We start from the raw sequence: 19,864 nt of genomic DNA, 5'->3' as shown, positions 1-19,864 counted from the left end.
TTGCCTTTTCACTTTTTTGGAATATAATTGTTATACAATGTTGTATTAGATTCTGCTGTACAATGAAGGGAATTGGCTAAATGCTTATATATACATCCTCTACCTCTTGGACTTCCCTTCAACCCCCACCCCCATCCTACCCATCTAGGTCCTCACAGAGCACAGAGCTGAGCCACTTGCGCTAGACAGCAGCTTCCCACTAGACTCTATTTTACACATGGTAGTGTATATAAATAGCAAATTACGTTAACTTTAAAGATTTAATATTTCATGAAATTCAGTTTAATTTTTTCAATCTATGGCAAGTGCCTTGGCATTAAGTATAAGTAATTTTTGGTTTTGCCTTAGTCAAGAAAGGGCTTCCCTGATAGCTTCCCTGATAGCTGGTAAAGAATCCGCCTGCAATGCGGGAGACCCTGGTTCAATCCCTGGGTCAGGAAGATCAGGAGACCCTGGTTCAATCCCTAGGTCAGGAAGATCTACTGGAGAAGGGACAGGCTACCCACTCCAGTATTCTTGAGCTTCCCTTGTGGCTCAGCTGGTAAAGAATCTGCCTGCAATGCAGGAGACCTGGGTTTGATCTGTGAAGATCCCCCGGAGAAGGGAAAGCCTACCCACTCCAGTATTCTGGCCTGGAGAATTCCATGGACTGTGTAGTCCATGGGGTCACAAAGAGTTGGACATGACTGAGCAACTTTCACTTTCACTTTAGTCAAGAAAACATTTCTATTATCCTTTTAAAAGCACTGTAATTTAAAAATAATGTTTCTAATTAACTTTATGGAGAGAAGTGGTTTTAATATTAAATTATTTATAAATGAATAGTCATTTGTTGTATCATATTTTGCAGAAAAATAATTCATTATCCCACTACACATATTGGTGACTTTATTTTAAAAAATCAAATAATTGGATATGTGTAAACTTTTTACTCTGTACTCTCACATTCATATATTTGTGTTTATTTACACTAGTATTATAGTGTTTTAATTGTTGTTCAGTCACTAAGTTGTCAGACTCTTTGCAACCTCATGTACTACAATGTGCCAGGCTTCCCTGTCCCTCACTATCTTCTGGAGTTTGCTCATGTCCATTGAGTTGGTGATGCTATCCAACCATCTCATCCTCTGTTGCCCCCTTCTCCTCCTGCCCTCAGTCTTTCCCAGAATCAGGATCTTTTCCAGCAAGTCAGCTCTTCGAATCAGTATCAGCAAAGTATTGGAGTTTAACTTTTGCATCAGTCCTTCCAATAAATATTCAAGGTTGATTTCCTTTAGGATTGACTGGTTTGATCTCCTTGCAGTCCAAGAGACTCTCAGGAGTCTTCTCCAGCACCACAATTCAAAAGCATCAATTCTTTGGCACTCAACCTTCTTTATGGACCAACTCTCACATCCGTACATAAATGCTGGAAAAAAACATAGCTTTGACTATACAGACCTTTGTCAGAAAAGTGGTGTCTCCACTTTTTAATACACTGTAAGGTTTGTCAAAGCTTTTCTTCCAAGGAGCAAGTGTCTTTTAATTTCACGGATACAGTCACCAGAGTCCACTGTGAAGGAATTGGCAAACTGCTCCAGTATTCTTGCCTGGAGAACCCCACTGACAGTATGAAAAGAGCATCCTATTGTCTCAATGTAAACTAGGAATTTGCTTTCCCCCTTTTTTACTTTAGTTACTTGCTCCAAAATTAGGAATAAAACACCAAGTTCTATAATTCTGGAAATAAGATGGATACATAAATTATTTTTGATATGGAGAAAGTCTGGAAAGTAGCTTATAAGAGAGGAAACTGTTAATCATGAGTCATTATGACAAGCATGAACTTGTAAGACAAATGAAACTTGCCTCCTTATCTCTCCAGCTGCCAAGACATCATCAGTAGCTACTGATACTAGGAGTTTTCTCTAGAGACTGTGGCGGAGCTGACTGCTTTGAGCCAACACGGAGCCCAGGTGCTAGCTGTATCCTGAAAGGCTCAAATCTGGCTGAGAACCAGGATTTGGGGGCCAGGAGAGACATACAATTGTTGGGAAAATGAGCAGGGGGACCAGACCACCCATGAAGTCAGGGTAGCCAGCACTGACCATCTCTTCCAGTGAACCCACCATCCACTACACCTCTCATGGTTTTGTTGTTATTAGATGGAGAGCTCCATGAAATTGGGGATGATATTTCATCCATCACTGTGTGCATGACTCCTGGCATTGATTCAAACACTGACGAGGCTCTCGGAAACATTTGTTCACTGACTGGATAAACATGGTTACAAGTCTTTACTCATCTGTAACGCTCCTGTACAACTGTGCAGTCAGGGATGCTCTGCTTTCTCCCAGGATGTAGCAATCTCCTTCCTTAGACAGAAGCCTGCCTACACTATCCTTGCCCTAGGACACTCATCTGAGCTGGCTATGAAAACACGACTGTCCTCGGGGATTCCTCTCAACAGTTCACACTGTCATTAGGAAGAGATGTCCTTAGCGTATCCTCCCATCCTCTAGTGGCCACGATATCCCACCTGAGGAGAACCACCACATTTGGTTGACACTATGCATTTGTATTTGTCCTCTCACTGTTTAAATTCTTCATGGATGTATTACTGATATCTGAACTCCAAGTTGTTAACACAGCATAAGGCAAATTAAACATTAAGCATATAGTGAACAGATGCTGTGTGTAAAGCCCCAAACTATAAATCCAGAAGAATATTATTACCATTTTTGCTTCAGAAACAGGGTCCCATTAATCTGGCCCCTGCTATGAATACATATCTCTAATTCTTCTCCAAACATCATTTATCCACCTTATTGCACGCTTACTTGGAGGACATCCACTGTGTGGCCACTTCCAAGTTTGAGGCTGGGGGTCTAGGGCAGAGCCTCAAGGTCCCATTGTCCTCCTCCTGGAACTGGTGCTCCCAGCAGGATAAACCAACTCTGACCCAGCATGTGGATCCCCTCGGCAGGTGCACAAGTTCACACTGGACTAAGTTACTCTCCTGGTCCTTCCTGCTCAGCTCAGCCTGCTCCTTGAGGACTTGGATGATACTGTGCATTCCTCACTTACTCTTGAATTTTCAAAGCTCAACTTGTCCTTATCCTCACCTCCCTTGGCAAACAGCTCCTCGACCATTACCTTGCTTTTCTTTGGGGTTTCTCATCCTCCAAGACTGCTGATTTCCTTTCTTCCATCTCCTGAGTTCTGTGTTTTCAGAGTGTGGGCTCAGTTGAGGCTCCTGCAGGAGACACACAGAGAAGGAACCAAGGTCAGGTCTTGGCTGCAGGTTCCAACATACATTTAACATGCATCTCAGTCTCTCATGTACTCAGAAAAAAATCTCAGAAGGAAGGGAATTTGGAGAATTTGAATAACCTCATCTTATGGATGAAGAAACTGAGACCCAGAGATACATGGAGATTTCCCCTAAATTCCACCACCACTTGCCACTGAAGAGCCACCACGCAAACCCTGGGCACAAGTTTTTCTGTCCAAAAGCACTAGGAATCCAAGCTTGAATTTCAGGGGGCATTAGATAAAGCATACATACTTCCACTCTTAAAAATAGCTGAAGGATATTTCCCGAAAAAAAAATGTTGATCTCTGTTCAATAGTCCTATATTTATACTGTTTTCCATCTTGGCTGACACAATAGGACCAAGGAATATATGATTATTAAATACATCACTGTCATTTGGGCTTCCCTGGGAGCTCAGCTGGTAAAGAACCTGCCTGCAATGCAGGAGACCTCAGTTCGATTCCTGGGTCAGCAAGATCCCGTGGAGAAGGGATAGACTACCCACTCCAGTATTCATGGGCTTCCCTGGTGACTCACACCCCTGGAGAAGGGATAGGCGACCCACTCCAGTATTCATGGGCTTCCCTGGTGACTCAGATGGTAAAGAACCCGCCTGCCATGGGGGAGACCTGGTTTTGATCCCTGGGCTGGGATCATATATTTAATAATATATGATTATTAAATACATCACAGTCATTATTGAAAATCCATATGTGGAGATTCCCTGGTGGCTGAGTGGTAAAGAATTCACCTGCCAATGCAGGGGACATGGGTTCCCCCCTGATCTGGGAAGATCCCACATGCCACAGAGCAGCTAAGCCCATGTGGCACAACTATCAAGCCTGTGCTCTAGGGCCTGGGAGCCACGACTCCTGAGCCCACGTGCTGGGCCCGGGGCCTGCAACAAGGAAGCCACGACAGCAAGAAGCCCCCGCACCACAACTAGAGAGTAGCCCCAGGCCTCCAAACCAGAGAAAAACCCACAGAGCAGCAGTGACCCAGCACAGCCAAAATAAAAAATTAATAACAATAATAGATATGTGACTCACTGTGAAACAACCAACTCCTGTGCTCAAGGCCATCTTCCTGAGAGCAGGTGCTCTGTGTACCGTGTTCACCCAGGGCCTCCTCAAGAGCCTGCCTGATACAAGAGTCAGCAAATACTTGTCAAGCAGATCAATACAAATTATCAGGGATCACTGACTCTTACTGATGTCTTCTCTTCCCTACCCTATTTCCATCAGATCCTACCCTAGGTCTGTGCCGAAGTAATGAAAGTACAGCGCTAGGAACAGCAGTCCAAGATGCAAACACCAATTCCATCATGTACCAACTTTGCTTCACATGGTGATTTCATTACCCTCTTTGAGCATATGGATCTCGTATATGATAGAAAAAAGTGTATCGTGTAAAATAAAGAAAGTGGTACTAACCTTGGATGATTAACTATGATATCATACAGGAGGCAGGCCCTAATCCTCAGGCACTGGCTGCACAGTATAGAAAATCTACACCAGAGACACTACAGGGCCTGTTATAAACTTGGGGGTGAGGCTTGAGAAACTGCATTTCAGACAAAAACTCCAGGGACATTCTCATGCAAGGAAAAAGCCCCAACATTAAACAAATGGCCTTGAATTGAGACACCCCCAAAACCTAGCAGCAACAAGAAAGACTCGGCTTAAGTACAGCAAGTCCCTTATCAAGAGGGACTCTCCAGGGGAAATGTCTCCCTGTCCAGGATGGGTGCATAACCCTGCCCAGCCCCACTCTCCTCCAGGACAGAACTGAGCAGCAGTGGCCAGTGGTACCTGACGAGACCTCAGGAAGGGAGCATAACTGGGGACCCATCCTCAGGCTCCTCCATGTACCAGCTTCACCCCAAACCCTCAGGTAAACACAAACCCAAGTAGGTCAGCCTGTGAAATGAAGTTTCATTTAGGATCCACCCCTTTCCTACCAGGGCAGCATTTTCCATATCTCCTCTAGTGCCTGCTCACAGAGTGGGAATAAAGGAAACGGCCCTGGGAGTGCTGAGTCCTTCCAAGCACATCCTTCATTCTCCCCTCCCTGGGCCTCAGGGTGGAGCAGGGGTGTGAGAGAGCAGGGCCCTCTGTGCTCTCACACTCGTGTCCTTCTCAGTCCCTGCTCCCTGGTCCCGTCCCAGCCCACTCTCAGACTGTTCCAGAATGCCTGGCGCCAACATTCACAGAACATCTTCCATTAGCAAGAGTTGTTACAGAAAGGGGGGTTATTTCTACACAGATCCTCACCGCATAAACGTACCCTGTGTACAAATCCCATTCAAACTCTCCTCTGACTCCTAGCTCCCTGGTCTCCACCTGGTGGAGAGGTGCAGCCACACAGGTGAATGCTGGGATGCAGCCCAGATCCAACAGAAGAGAAGTGGGATTCTCAGAAAAAGGCTGCGTTCAAGGCAAAATGAGGGTTTTGATGGAGTTGGTCATCAGCACCCCCCACTGCTCTTTTGTACATCTTTTTTCTTTTCTTAGAGGTGTTTTTTCCAACTCTCTAATCAGCTGTCAGATCCCTCCTTAGTGCCATACTGACAAGGATCAAGTCATACAGGAGACATGCAAACACAGATGCAGCCATTCATGTAGGAGATAACAGTGCTGAGATTTAAGTGGCATTTCCAAATGAGGGTTAGCTGCCATGCTGGAGGAAGAAGACCTGGAGAAAACGCGTAAATGCTGCTCGCGAATTAGCAGGAAACAGAACCACCCATGACACCCTCTGAGATGGGATGTTCACTTGAGTTACCAGCTTGAAGGGTCAAAACCGGCAAGTATTCAAAACTTTAGCAACCAAAGGCTATGGCCCTTATGAGGCAATGGAACGGGTGGTTGAAACCTTAACAAGCAGACAGTAACACCATCACTTCTCCTCTGGAAGAAGACCGTATCCCAGATCCCTCTGAAAACAGGGAGCTTTCTTCCTTTCCTAGTAAAAGTGATTTAAGGGAAGCACTGAATACCAGTCACTAACCACTTAGGATGAGCTGACCTGATGTACGCACTTTGATCTCAGGCCTTCACACCAAGTGTGGAGGAAGGAGTTCAGTCAAGCCTTAGTAAGAGGAAAAGTATTAGGTTAGAGTGAGATCTTCCCTGTGACCCTCAAACTCAATGTAGGAAATAGCCACACCTGTCTAGGTGTTAAGCCAAAGACCACAGACTTCAGTTATTTTCTAAGCCATGTGAAATCTTTTACACTTACTAGTTGCCATGGTAACTCTGTGTGTGTGTGTGTGTGTGTGTGTGTATTTACAACTATATATATATATTTTGCAACTATATATATATATTTTTACAACTAAATGTATATATTTACAACTATATATATATATATATATATATATATATATATATATATTTACAACTCCCTTACACACACCCCAGTATGGCAGGAGGACACTGGGGCTTGCTTAGCATCACCTGTCCTGTTTTTGAAGCCAATTCACTCTTTAAACAAGTTCACCTAAACTCCTGATGCCTATGTGAGAGATGACAGTGATATTTAGGGATCTTGCTGGCCAAGCTACACCCCCAACCCATGTGGGCTCCACTAGTATCCAAGATGTTCCATCTCCATCTCCTCCTCTCCTGCTTGGTGGCTGCAGGGGCTGACCTGCTAGAGGAGCATTTTGGTGAAATCTAGAACCTGCGCCATTGCCTAGAGGAGTCAATCTGCATTAACAACCGCCTACAGGGGGCATCTGGAACACAGGCTCAGCTCCACTGCCCGTGGAAGCAGTAGGAGAGGCCCAGGGCCTCCTATTTCTGGTCCATTTAGGGAGAATCTGAAGGTTGCCCTTGAGAAGAGCTTCACAGATTTCAAAGCACTGTAATCTGCTTTCCTCCACTTGCTCCTTACAGTCAGCAAGGCTGCCGGAGGGGTGGCGGGGGTGGTGGTTGGGGGGTGGGTGACGGGAGAGCGTGGGCAAGTCCCATTCCTTGCTCTTTGTTGCTGTATCTGAGCTCAGAGAGTAACTCTCCTCACTGCAGATATAACCAGGTCTGATCCCCCAGAATCCTGATTTCTCATCCATCATAATCTGCTCATTTGCTGCCTGCTGACTTCTGTGCCCTGGTCCTGTGATTGGCAAGTGGTGGAGCCAGGTCTGCAGGGCCTCCACCAGCCCTCACGAAGGCTTACCACATTCTCCTCCAGGCTGCTGACACTGAGAAGCCGGCCCTTCCACATGTCCTTGTCCTACCCACACAGTAGCAGCAGCTATTTAGGAGAAAGAGCCTCCTGAGTAGCTCACCCAGGGCATATGAAATGCACACAAAGAACCCACACAGAGCAGCCACAGGAAAGCCAGGCATTCTACCCACCAGGCCTTATGCCCAGGACATGAGTCCTCAGGGTTTTCTGCTGGGTTGGGACAGTGTCTTTGGAGACAGAGAAAGAGTAACACAGAGAGCCTCTGTTACTCAAAGGTGTAACTTACCTGCTTGCACTTCCCAGGACAGGCTCCACCTCGAACTTCTATAGTCCAGGCCTGGAGTCCACACCTCAGCTCTGCAATGAGAACAGAGTCCTTAGGGAAGAAAACCAGAGGCTTCAGGCTAAGCTCAGTTAAGCTGCCAGGGGTCATAGGTCACTCTCAGGCCCCTTTTCTCCCTGCTGCTGCTACTGCTGCTAAGTCACTTCAGTCGTGTCTGACTCCGTGTGACCCCATAGACGGCAGCCCACCAGGCTTCCCGTCCCTGGGATTCTCCAGGCAAGAACATTGGAGTGGGTTGCCATTTCCGTCTCCAATGCATGAAAGTGAAAAGTGAAAGTGAAGTCGCTCAGTCGTGTCCGACTCTTCGCGACCCCATGGACTGCAGCCTACCAGGCTCCTCCATCCATGGGATTTTCTAGGCAAAAGTACTGGAGTGGGGTGCCATTGCCTTCGCTGCCAGGGGTGATAGGTCACCCTCAGGCTCCTTTTCTCCCTAGCCACACCAATCTCCAATTTTAGGGCAAAGAGAGAAGTAGAGAGAACAGATCTATACAGACCCACAGACCCAAACTTCTATAGCTATTCTCAGTCTGGAAAACATCCTCTCCTTCCTACAGAAGACCATGTCTATATGCACATGTTTCACACTAAGCACTTCTTTTCCTAAGAAATCACAAAAGCCATCCGTTTGCTCCCGAGTGAATTGGAGAGTGAACTGACCCTTGAAGAGGAAGTGGTAGGTCTGGCTACCTGCTGTGCAGTGGCTAAAAACTGTGGTTCTTAAATTTAGAGTGCCTTAGAATCAGCTGTGGAGATAGAAGCTACTTCCCGGGTTTCAGTTCCCAGAGATTTAGCTAGTGTGGAGTCCTAGAGTCTGAATTTTTCACACAAGCATAACCATATGTTTCTGAAGCAGGTGAGCTGCATATCACAGCATAAAACCTACTGTTCTCTAACACTAGTTCAACCCTATAAATAAGTTTGTTTTCCTTTGAGAATCTTTAATTGAAAAGTGGATAAGTCACACCACAAATTAACATAAAGATCTTAAATCATTCCCTAGAAAAAGTTCCTAGTTACATTCTCTCACCTTCCGGAATTAAAATCAAGCACTCAATCCACAATTACTTCCTAGTAACAGCTGAAAAAGTAAAACAAACAACAAACAAAAATTCTACCACCACCATCAATAACAAAAAGTTCCATCAAAAGACTTATGCCTGAGACTTCCCTGGTGGTCCAGTGGCTCAGACTCTGCACTCCCAATGCAGGGGGCCTGGGTTCTATCCCTGGTCAGGAAACTAGATCCCACATGTCACAACTAAGACCCAGCACAGCCAAATAAATAAATATTTTTTAAAAAGACTCATGCATGAGGTAGACCATGCCCCAGTTTTATACTAGATGAAGTGATATCAACTTCTGTTACACTTGTTCAAGTATTTTCCATAAGTGCTTTTGGCCATCACCACTGAGGAACTCATTGGCAGAAGCAGCAAAATGGGTGAGAAGGCAGCTAAACTATGAAGTAATTAGTTAAAGACAAAGTAGGAAAATTCGAGGACCTCTATCCCCGTGGTGATTCAAGCATCGCAGCAATTCTTCCTTCATCCCTGTGCTGCCATGGCTGCTAGGAATTGATAATATAAGCAGTAATCAATGGCGAACTCAAGCAACGCTTTTAAGAACTTCATTTGATGGACATAACATTTATGAAAACAACAACATATGAATCAAGTAAAGCTCAGACTGGTCAAAATCCAGTCACAAATTACTTTTGGGGAAAGTTCCTAAAAGCCTTTCTTGTGTTTCACACTTTGAAAAGTAGTTTTTCGCTGTAAGAAATGCAAAAAAAAAGTACCTTTGGAATGGAGGATTCTGCAGTATTTCACTTTTCATGAAGTGCATTCTTTCCTTCCACGTGTTGGAGTCCATTCTTAAAGGCGAATGAGATCAGTCTGTGTCAGCACCACTGTCTTCCAGTTTGCTGTAATTCAAATGAGAAACCTGCTGCGTATACCTGCATAGGAAATAGGGTGAGAGTCCTTGAGGGGAAAAAAAATGAAAAGTAAAAAGACACCTAATGTAATGCTTCAAACACGGAACAATATCTCTTGACCTTCAACCTAAGACAGAGAACCTAAAGATTCATACAGGGTTCATTATATCCCCCATCTTATTACTGCTGAAGTGAATATGCTAGACACATCGAATTGGGGTTCTATGTCTGTTGTAACAAGTGACCATGAGTTCAGCATCTTAAAAGAACACACTTTTATTATCTTACCGTTCTGTAGGTTAGGGTCCAACAAAGATCTCATTGGACTAAAATCAAAATGTTGACAGGACTGCCTTATCTTCTGGAGGCTCTAAGAGATAATCTGTTAACTTGCCTTGTCTAAAAGATTTTAGAGCCCTTCCACGTTCCTTGGCTCCTGCCCTCTTCATCCATCTTCTAAACTAGGAACTCAAAGTGAGGTAGAGTCCTCACTTTGCATCGTTCTGACCTGAAGGCTCTGTGTAATTACAGGGTATCCATCTGAATAGTCCAGGGTCATCTCCTCGTCTCAAAGTCTGTGTCCTAACCACAACTGCAAAGTTTCTTTTTCTAATATATTCGCAGGTTCTGAGAATTACAGCAGGGACAACCTAGAGGGGCAGTATTCTGCCACTGACAATGCTATTAACTAAGGTGCTAACTAATATTGAAACCAAGAATAAAAATTGTTTACTTTCAACAAAGTTTAGTAAAATTAAGACGGTATATGAAGGTGCAATGCAGAACAGCAAAGCAAGACAAAGTCAAATCAGAACCCTAGAAGTGCTCCACTGATGACCGTTATATTACACAAGGACTAGTCAGTTTAGGTTCCTTTTCTCAGATGTTGATTACCCCGCCTCCCAGATTGAGTTTGAGGATAGAAATTTCATCTGAGCCTAAGAGCCTGTGATGGAGAAAGTGAAGGTGGTGATGGAGTCGCTGAACCTAGAACCCTGTCTCCAAGGAACAGATGGGACGATTTTCTCCGACTTACCCTTGTATGAACACAGGGGTCCGGGCGCGAGAAGCGGGGCAGGGGGGTTGGCAGGTTTGGGGTGTAGAGAGTGGCGTAGGGGACAGGGTCGCCCCCGGGTCCACGATGCAGCCCCCGGATGAGGCCGCAGTATTTTCCTTATATGATCGGGCCCCATGGCTGATGGCGCCGCTGGCCCGGAGCCTGAGAGGATTATGAAAACGTGTCAGGCGAAATGGGGCCAGGGACCCGGGGGCTGGGAGGTTAGGGGGAGGCAGTTAGGCTAAGATTTGGGTGACGTTAGGGTGGTCCCTGAACACAGGGGTCCTTGTGCACCTTCACCAGGAGGGGGCGCCATGGACCATCCCTTGGAATTTGGCCTCAGGAAGAAGCGGGCACCAAGAAGCTAACCTGTCTGGGACTTTATGAACAAGATGTTCAGGGGCCCAGTGGAGAGGTTCCTGACTTTTAGTCACGCAACTGGGGGGGGTGGGCCTAAGGCCCGTGCGTCCTCGGTTGACTGGGGAGGGGGAGCTCCTCAGGCTGAGCCATCTTGTGCTGTCTCCTCCAAACCAGTTTCTGACCAGAGACAAATGTAGTCATGCTTCTTAGGCTGGTGGAAAACACTCCCTCATTTTACTCTCAGACTAGGGCAGCGCCTTCATATGCTGGCCTGCTTTGTGGTGTGGGGGAGGGGTCGGGAGGATGGGAGCAGGAGGAGCAGGGACAAGGAGGAGTGGGAACGAAAAAAGCCTGGGGAGATACAGGGCAGGAGGAGAAGGAAGCAGAGACAGAAGCTGAGGAAGAATAAGGAGGAGGATGACCAGAGCCTGAATGGCAAGAAGGTCCTAGTCTCTGGTCCCAGAATGGCAGCTGCCTTCTCTTGAACTTCCCCTGACCTCATGTTGGACACACACCCTAGCCTCCTCTCTCATCCACCAACTTCCTTTAGTCCCACAAGAGCAGACTCCCATTGCCCCCACCCCCAACCTCCTTACATGCCTTGATTCTGGGGATTTTTTTCCCCCTTTTCCCTTAGGTCACTCCAGAGCTAGCACAGTTTCCTCCTCACCAGCAAACAAACCCTTGTCTGTGGTTCTGGAGAGTCCAAACCACAGAAATCTCCCAGGAAATGCAAGTCACATGGGCTCATGGGTTCACCCTGAAGAATCTCAATTCAGCCATCCAAGACATGCTAGGTTGATATTTGGGAAGATGCTAAACTTTTCTTGGCTTCTTCGATGGTTCAGAGGTAAAGAATCCAACAACAATGCAGGAGACTCTGGTCAATCCCTGGGTTAGGATGATCCCCTAGAGGAGGAAATGGCAACTCTTTCCAGTATTCTTGCCTGAAAAATCCCATGGACAGAGGAGCCTGGCGAGTTGCAGTCCAAAGGGTCGCAAAGAGTTGGACATGACAGAGCACACACCCACAAACTTGTTTTTAAAAAGGAAAGCAAACTCTAAGACCCTTGGTGGAAGTCACTGTTACATGGAATAACTTATACTATGAAATCCTAAACCAGGTGATCAAACATCATTCTAAGGTCACAGATCATCCTTAGCAAGAGAAAGCAGGCTGTAAGTACTATGTACAGGAACAAAACTGGGACAGATCCCACCAAGGCCCAGGTAGGAGAATATGCTTAGGCCAATGGCTAAGTAACCTCCTGTATTAGGCAGCTTGGGCAGCCATACAAAATTACAGTCGATTGGCTTAACCATCAACCTGTTTTCACACATTCTGGAGGCTGGATGTCGAAATCAGGATTGATGTTTGTGCCAATTCAATTTCTGGGGCAAGCACTCTTCCTGGCTTGCAGATAGCAGATGCCTCGATGGGTCCTCACTAGGCCTTTTCTTATTGCTTGAGCTGGGGTAGGGCACCTTTTGATAAAGATGAAAGAGGAGAGTGTAAAAGCTGGCTTAAAACTCAACATTCAGAAAACTAAGATCATGGTCCCATCACTTCATGGTAAATAGATGGGGAAACAATGGAAACAGTGACAGACTTTATTTTCTTGGTCTCCAAAATCACTACAGATGGTGACTGCAGCCATGAAATTCGAAGATGCTTGCTCCTTGGAAGAAAAGCAATGGACAAACTTAGACAGCATATTGAAAAGCAGAGACAGTACTTTGCTGATGAAGGTCTGTCTAGTCAAAGCTATGGTTTTTCAAGTAGTCATGTATGGATATGAGAGCTGGACAATAAAAAAGGCTGAGTGTCGAAGGACTGATGCCTTCAAACTGTGGTGCTGGAGAGACTCTTGAGAGTCTCTTGCACTGCAAGGAGATCAAACCAGTTAATCCTAAAGGAAATCAGTCCTGAATATTCATTGGAAGGACTGATGCTGAAGTTGAAGCTCCAATACTTTGGCCACCTGATGTGAAGGGCGGACTCATTGGAAAAGACCCTGATGCTGGGAAAGATTGAAGGCGGGAGGAGAAGGGGACAAGAGAGGATGAGATGGTTGGATGGCATCACCGACTCTATGGAGATGAGTTTGAGTAAACTCTGGGAGATGGTGATGGACAGAGAAGCCTGGCATACTGCTGCAATCCATGGGGTCGCAAGGAGTTAGACTTGACTGAGTGACTGAACAACAACAAGGGCAGGAGCCTAAGCTCTCTGGTATCTTTTCTCATAAGGACACTAATCCTATCAAATCAGGGCCCCAAGACTATAGTCTCATTTAATCTTAATTACTTCCTTAAAATGCCTTCTCCAAATACAGCCCCACAGGGATTAGGGTTCAAGATATGGATTAGGTGTGGGGGGGGGCACATGCATTCAGTTCCTAACACCCTCCCCAGCCTCCTCCCTGCATGAAGGCATTTGCAGCTCTCAGCTCTGGTCCCTGGGAACTGCCCAAGCACTGGGTCCTCAGATTCCTCTCCCCACAGACTTTCTCTCCTCTCTGTGATTCCAATGCCTCAACACGGGGCCTAGCTGTTGACTGGCTGACACTCAGAAGCAGTGGACTGACTTGCTTTCACCTGGACCACGTTCAGAAGAGAGCAGCCACCCTTGACTGTTATGCCTGCAGAAATGTGTTCACCGAGGAGACTGGCTGTGGTGGCAGAATAATGCTTCCCCAAATATGTTCACATCCTGATCCCTGGAGTTTGTGATTATGTTACTTGACATAGCAGAAGAAACTTTGCTGGTGTGATTAAATTAAGGACCTTGAGATGGGGGGCTCATGAAATCACAAAGGTCCATATAGAGGGAGGAAGGAGAGTTGGTATCAGAATGTGTTGTGAGAATAACTTGATCAGCTGTGACTGGTTCGAAGATGGAAAGGAGCTATGCGAATGAAATGTGGGCATCTTCTAGACGCTGGACAAAGCGAAGAAATAGATTCTCCCCCAGAGCTTCCAGGAAGAAACTCAACCCAATTGTCACATTGATTTTAGCCCAGGGAGATACATCTTGGACTTCTGATCTCCAGAACCATAAAATAATAAATGTGTGATAAGTCACTAAGTGTGTGGTAATGTGTTACAGTAGCAATAGGAAACTCCTATAGTGGACATTGGTGGATAAAGAATATTTAAAACCAGTTCTGGTGGGAATTTGTTACCATGGCCTTAGACCAATTACTCTATCCCCAGAAATGCGAACTTTCAAACTGTTCAGCTTTCAGTGTAGATAATGTAAATAATACTGGATGAAGTACCAGCCATCCCCGTATAAAAGGGTATAAAAGGTTGAAACCCTCACTTGCACTCAGGGATAAACAACTAATAAGCTCCAAGACAGGGTTGTGCATGCCTGGTCTATTTGAGATAGGGTTGCAGGGACTGGAGCACTGTTTTTATAATGTTCTCCTCTGGGCTAGCTGCAGGGGGCTGGGCACAGGGGATTCTTCTGTCATATCCAGGTAGTCTGGTATCTGAATGCCCTTCCCTTCAATGATAAACTTCCCACATTTGCAACTTTTAAGGATCACATACTTGCTTTCTTAATTTCCCTAGGGGCTAAGTTGTGGGTCTGTTATCAACAACTGTCCAATCTTTTATCAGTAACAACTACTCCAGAATTTCACAGGAGTTGAGAGACACAAGAATGCTTCCATGGTGACTCAGTAACAAAGAATCTGCCTGCAATGCAGGAGACAGGAGCTAGAGAATCAGTTTCAACCTCTGGGATGGGAAGATCCCCTGGAGGAGGAAATGGCAACCTACTCCATGGATTTCCCTACTCTTGCCTGGAAAAACCATGGACAGAGGAGCCTGATGGGCTACAGTCCATGGGGTTGCAAAAGAGTTGGCCTCAACTGAGTGACTGAGTACACATGCAGGAGACACAAGGACTAGGCTCCAGGGAATTTCTTTTTGTCCCCTGCAGTGGAAGAATCCCCTCATCTCAAGATCCTTAGTTTAACACAGACCAGGTGCAGCAGAAGTCATGGAGCCACGGGTGGTGTCTAGTGTCCAGGGCCAGTAGTGTCGTCGTGGAAAACGACAGTGTTTGTCACTCATCAAGGGGCACCACTGCCCTTCCCATTTGGCCTGTGTGCTCATTTCCATTGGCCTTTCTTATTCCTCCCAGTTTGTAAAGCCTGGTTCTCCAGTTTGCCGGAGATTCTCTGAGCTATTAGTTTGGGGTTGGCCTAAAATTTCCTTCAATTTTTTAAGTAAAAAATAAAAGATACATTTTTTGTTTTCACGGAGAATTTTATTAAACAACATATTCACCATTTCGTTTCACAACCTTCTGTCATTCTTCAGGCAACCTCACAATTCCATCTTCCCCAGATATTTTTATCTTTTTGGCAAAGAACTGTTTCAGATGCCTTTTATAGCCTCCCAAGAAATTGACATTTTTTCCACTAAGAGAATTTTGTAAAGACCAAAATAAATAAAAATCCAAAGTCTGGTGAATAACGCAGATGAATCAGAACTCCCAGCCAAGCTGTAACCGTTTTTGCCTGGTCATCAGAGAACATGTACTCTTGTGTTATCCTGATGGAACAGTATGCACTTTCTGTTGACTAATTCTGGACACTTTCTGTTGAGTCTGACTTTCAGCTGGTCTAATTGGAAGCAGTGAAGTGAAGTGAAAGTCACTCAGTCGTGTCCAACTCTTTGCGATCCCATGGACTTTATAGTCCACGGAATTCTCTAGGTCACAGTAATGGAGTGGGTAGTCTTTCCCTTCTCCAGGGGATCTTCCCAACCCACAGATCGAACCCACGTCTTCCACATTGCAGGCGGATTGTTTACCAGCTGAGTTACAAGGGAAGCCCAATTTTTCAGAGGGGCTCATAATAGTGGACTCCATTCTAATCCCACCCCATATACACAACAGCACCTTTTGTGGATTAAGACAGCCTTTGGTGTGGTTGGTAGTGGTTCATTTTGCTTGCCCCACCATCCCTTCGATTCCACATTATTGTCCAGTATACACTTTTCATCGCCCATCACCATTTGTTTTAAAAACAGAAAATTTCTGTTACATTTAAGTACAGAATCACATGCAGAAATATGGTCAGGAAAGTATTTTTCCGCTTATGTGGAGGGCTCAGAGAGTAAAGAATCTGCCCACAATGCAGGAGACCCAGGTTCGATCCCTGAGTCAGAAAGATCCCCTGAAGAAGGAAATGGCAACACACTCCAGTATTCTTGCCTGGAAAATCCCATGGACAGAGTAGCCTGTAGGGCTACAGTCCAGGGGGGGTCACAAAGAGTCAGACACACCTGAGTGACTAATACTTTCCATTCCTTTTAAGTGGTCTACCTGACTGGGGAGTATCCTCCAGTGAGAAATCTCTGGCACAAAAGTTTGCAAACCACTTTGGACGTGTTCTATGAGTCACAGCACCTTCTCCATACAATGCACAAATCTGTGTGTGTGTGTGTGTGTGTGTGTTTCAGTTGCATTTTGACCAACTTAACATAATAAAGCATAATATGCTGAAAATGTGGCTTTTTTCCCTTCCATCCTCAATATTAAAATGGCTACACAAAAATTATCAACTTTGATCGCATTTTTAACTGCATGCTGATATGACAGCTGTCACATAATAATCTAACAAACTAGTTTTGAATGATGTTAAAGACACTAAGCGCTATTAGAGCCACCTTATGGCAAAAACCAAATGAACCATTTGGCCAACCCAGTAGCTCTTGAATAAAGTATATTTCAGATAAAATTAGCCACAATCTATTTCTGATGGCTGCAGAGGAAATAAAGCAAAAGGGGAAAAAAGGGAGGAAGGAAGGAAGGAAAGTTCTTTCTAGAAGTTAGCTAGCTGCTGAGTTTCTTTGTGTTTAACTCCAGGATTCTCTTCCTCCAAGCTAGTCACCTTCCCCCTTAAGCCAAAGTCACCCTCAAGGATCAAGTTACTCCATTCCTTTCTCTCTATTCTGAAACCACAAGTTGGCTGTCTTCTCCCTCCTCCCATCTCCAGGTCCTGGAGTCTAACCGAATCATATCCAGTGAGAAAACAAACCAACCAACAAATTATCTTGAGATCGGCACCCCATGAAACCACAAAGGTCCATATAGAGGGAGGAAAGAGAGTTGGTGTCAGAATAATGTGTTGTGAGAATAACTTGATCAGTTGTAACTAGCTTTGAAGATGAAAGTGGCCTGCTGCTGCTGCTAAGTCACTTCAGTCGTGTCTGACTCTGTGCGACCCCATAGACGGCAGCCCACCAGGCTCCCCCGTCCCTGGGATTCTCCAGGCAAGAACACTGGAGTGGGTTGCCATTTCCTTCTCCAATGCATGAAAGTGAAAAGTGAAAGTGAAGTCGCTCAGTCGTGCCCGATTATGAGAGTAGAATGTGGGCATCTTCTAGAGGCTGGACAAGGCAAACAGATTCTCCCCTAGCATCTCCAAGAAAAACCACTACAACCCAACTGTCACATTGATTGTAGCCCAGGGAGATGCATCTTGAACTTCTGATCTCCAGAATCATAAGATAAGAAATGTGTGTTGTTTTAAGCCATTAAATATGTAGTAACAAGTAACAGTAGCAATAGGAAACTCCTACAGTGGACTTCGGTGAATAAAGAATATTTAAAACCAGTTATGGTGGGAATTTGTTACCATAGCTTTAGACCAATTACTCTATCCCCAGAAATGCAAACTTTTGAACTGTTTAATTCTCAGTGTAGAAAATGTAAATAATACTGGATGAGGTACCAACCATCCCCATATAAGAGGTTGAAACCTCGCTTGCACATCTAGTATGCTCCAAGACAGGATTGTGCATGCCTGGTCTATTTGACACAGGGTTGCAGGGGCTGGGGCACTGAATTTATAATGTTCTTCACTGGGCTAGCTACAGGGCGGTCCTTTGTTATATCTTGAGCAACTACTATCTGAACCCCCCCCTTTCCCTTGATGAGGAATTTTCCATATTCTGCAACTTCTGAGGATCACACACTTACTTGGTTTTCCGAGGGGCTAAGATGTGGATCTATAACCAGGAACTGGCCACTCCCTATAAGTAACAACTACTCCAGCATTTAATAGGTGAGAGACACAAGGAGTAGGCCCTGGGAAAATTCTGTCTGGCCACGGCAACAGAAAAATCCCCCCACCACAAGATCTTCAGTTTAACAGCAGCCAGGTGCAGCGGAAGGCATGGACCTACAGGTGGTGTCTATGCCCAGGCCCAACAGGGTCAGCGCTGCAAAGCCATAGGGTTTGTCACTCAGCAGAAGGCACCAGTGTCCTTTCCATTTGGTTTGTGGGCTTGCTTTCATCAGCCTTTTTTATTCCTCCCAGTTTGTATAAATTCATTCTCCAGTTTTCTGGAGATTCTCTAAGGCATTACTAGTCCTGGATTAAAGTTTATGTCAGATGAAAAGAGCCAGAGTCTATTTCTGATGGTTGCAGAGAGACAAATGGGGGCTGGGGGGTGGGGGTGGGGAAGGGAGGAAGAAAGCAAGATTCTTCCTGGAAGCTAACTGCGTGCTGAGTTCCTTTGCTGTTCGCCCCAAGATTTTCCAGAAGTCACCTTCCCCCTTAAGCCAAAGGCACCTCAAGGATCAAGTTATTCCATTTCCCCTTGCTCTCTGGGCGGAAAACACAGTTGGCTGTCTTCTCCAGCCTCCCACTTCTCCACCCTCAGGTCTAACCCAGTCTTATGCAGTAAGAGAAAACAAATAAACAAACCTCACTCTTCAAGCAAGCACGTCATCTTTCTTGCCCTTATTTTAGTCATCAGTTTCTATTTCAGAATCCTCATTTCTTGTATTCTGTATGGTAAGCAAAGGAAAAGCATGGTCCTTGGGATATCGTGAGAATGAAACAGGAAGCATCTGCACAGAAAGTAAGTCCACCGACTAGCACTTTGAGAGGTAACCTTAAATCCGTATGTTTATACACATGAAATATACACATGCTTTTATTTTGTCTCTATAGTATGTCTATTCACTGTTTTACAACTTATTTATTCCTTAAAAACTTTTGCATCAGCGTAACACACGATCCCTAAATTTCTCTCCTCGGCGTGCAATCCAGCACGAAAGGTCAGACTCCAGGAGGCTGGCAAAATCCGTCTGTACCTCCATGTACATGTACGGCTGAGTCCCTTCGCTATTCACCTGAAACTACCACAACATTGTTAACTGGCTATACCCAAATAAAAAATAAAAATTTTAAAGTGAAAAGAAATAAAACCCGTCTATGTCTCACTTAAAGGGTGAAGGTTACATCACTCAGTCGTGCCCGACTCTTTGCAACCCCATGGAGTGTAGCCTACCAGGATCCTCCGTCTATAGGATTTTCCAGGCAAGCGTACTGGAGTGGGTTACCAATTCCTCCTTCAGGGGATCCTCCCGACCTAGGAATTGAACCCGGGTTTCCCGTATTGTAGGCAGAAGCTTTACCGTCTGAGCCACCAAGGAAGTCCAAGGTCTCTTCTATCATAAGTAGGTCGATTGCTAAGGTTGATGAAATCATGACGTCACTTCCTCGTCACAGGGGACTGGCCATTGGTCATGTGGACAGGGGTGAGGCGGGGCTTGGGTTGAAGGAGAGGCGCCGCCTTAGAGGTCCTGAATGGGGTTGGCTTATGTAAATTTTGCAGCGAAGTGGTACTGTTCCAGGCGACCCACTT

At 45.4% G+C, this 19,864-nt stretch overlaps 1 long non-coding RNA gene and 1 other non-coding gene across 3 annotated transcripts; one reads left to right on the top strand and one right to left on the bottom strand.

Moving 5' to 3' along the window:
- Positions 1-1,443: 1,443 nt before the first annotated feature.
- Positions 1,444-19,708, bottom strand: LOC123334001. 2 transcript variants are annotated; one of them, XR_006641194.1, is made up of 6 exons: positions 19,635-19,708; positions 18,919-19,001; positions 9,631-9,789; positions 7,773-7,843; positions 4,345-4,436; positions 1,444-3,235 (listed from the first exon to the last, which is right to left on the bottom strand). It is a non-coding gene; the product is annotated as an uncharacterized LOC123334001 (long non-coding RNA). The 2 variants fall into 2 exon arrangements; XR_006641193.1 differs by lacking the exon at positions 19,635-19,708 and having other exon boundaries at positions 18,919-19,584.
- On the top strand, positions 10,896-11,038 carry LOC112585871. The gene has a single exon (XR_003110446.1). It is a non-coding gene; the product is annotated as a small Cajal body-specific RNA 17 (non-coding RNA).
- Positions 19,709-19,864: the final 156 nt, after the last annotated feature.

Source organism: Bubalus bubalis, chromosome 6 (assembly GCF_019923935.1).
Source record: "Bubalus bubalis isolate 160015118507 breed Murrah chromosome 6, NDDB_SH_1, whole genome shotgun sequence".
Lineage (NCBI taxonomy): Eukaryota > Metazoa > Chordata > Mammalia > Artiodactyla > Bovidae > Bubalus > Bubalus bubalis.
This window is presented reverse-complemented; position numbering and strand designations above follow the sequence as displayed.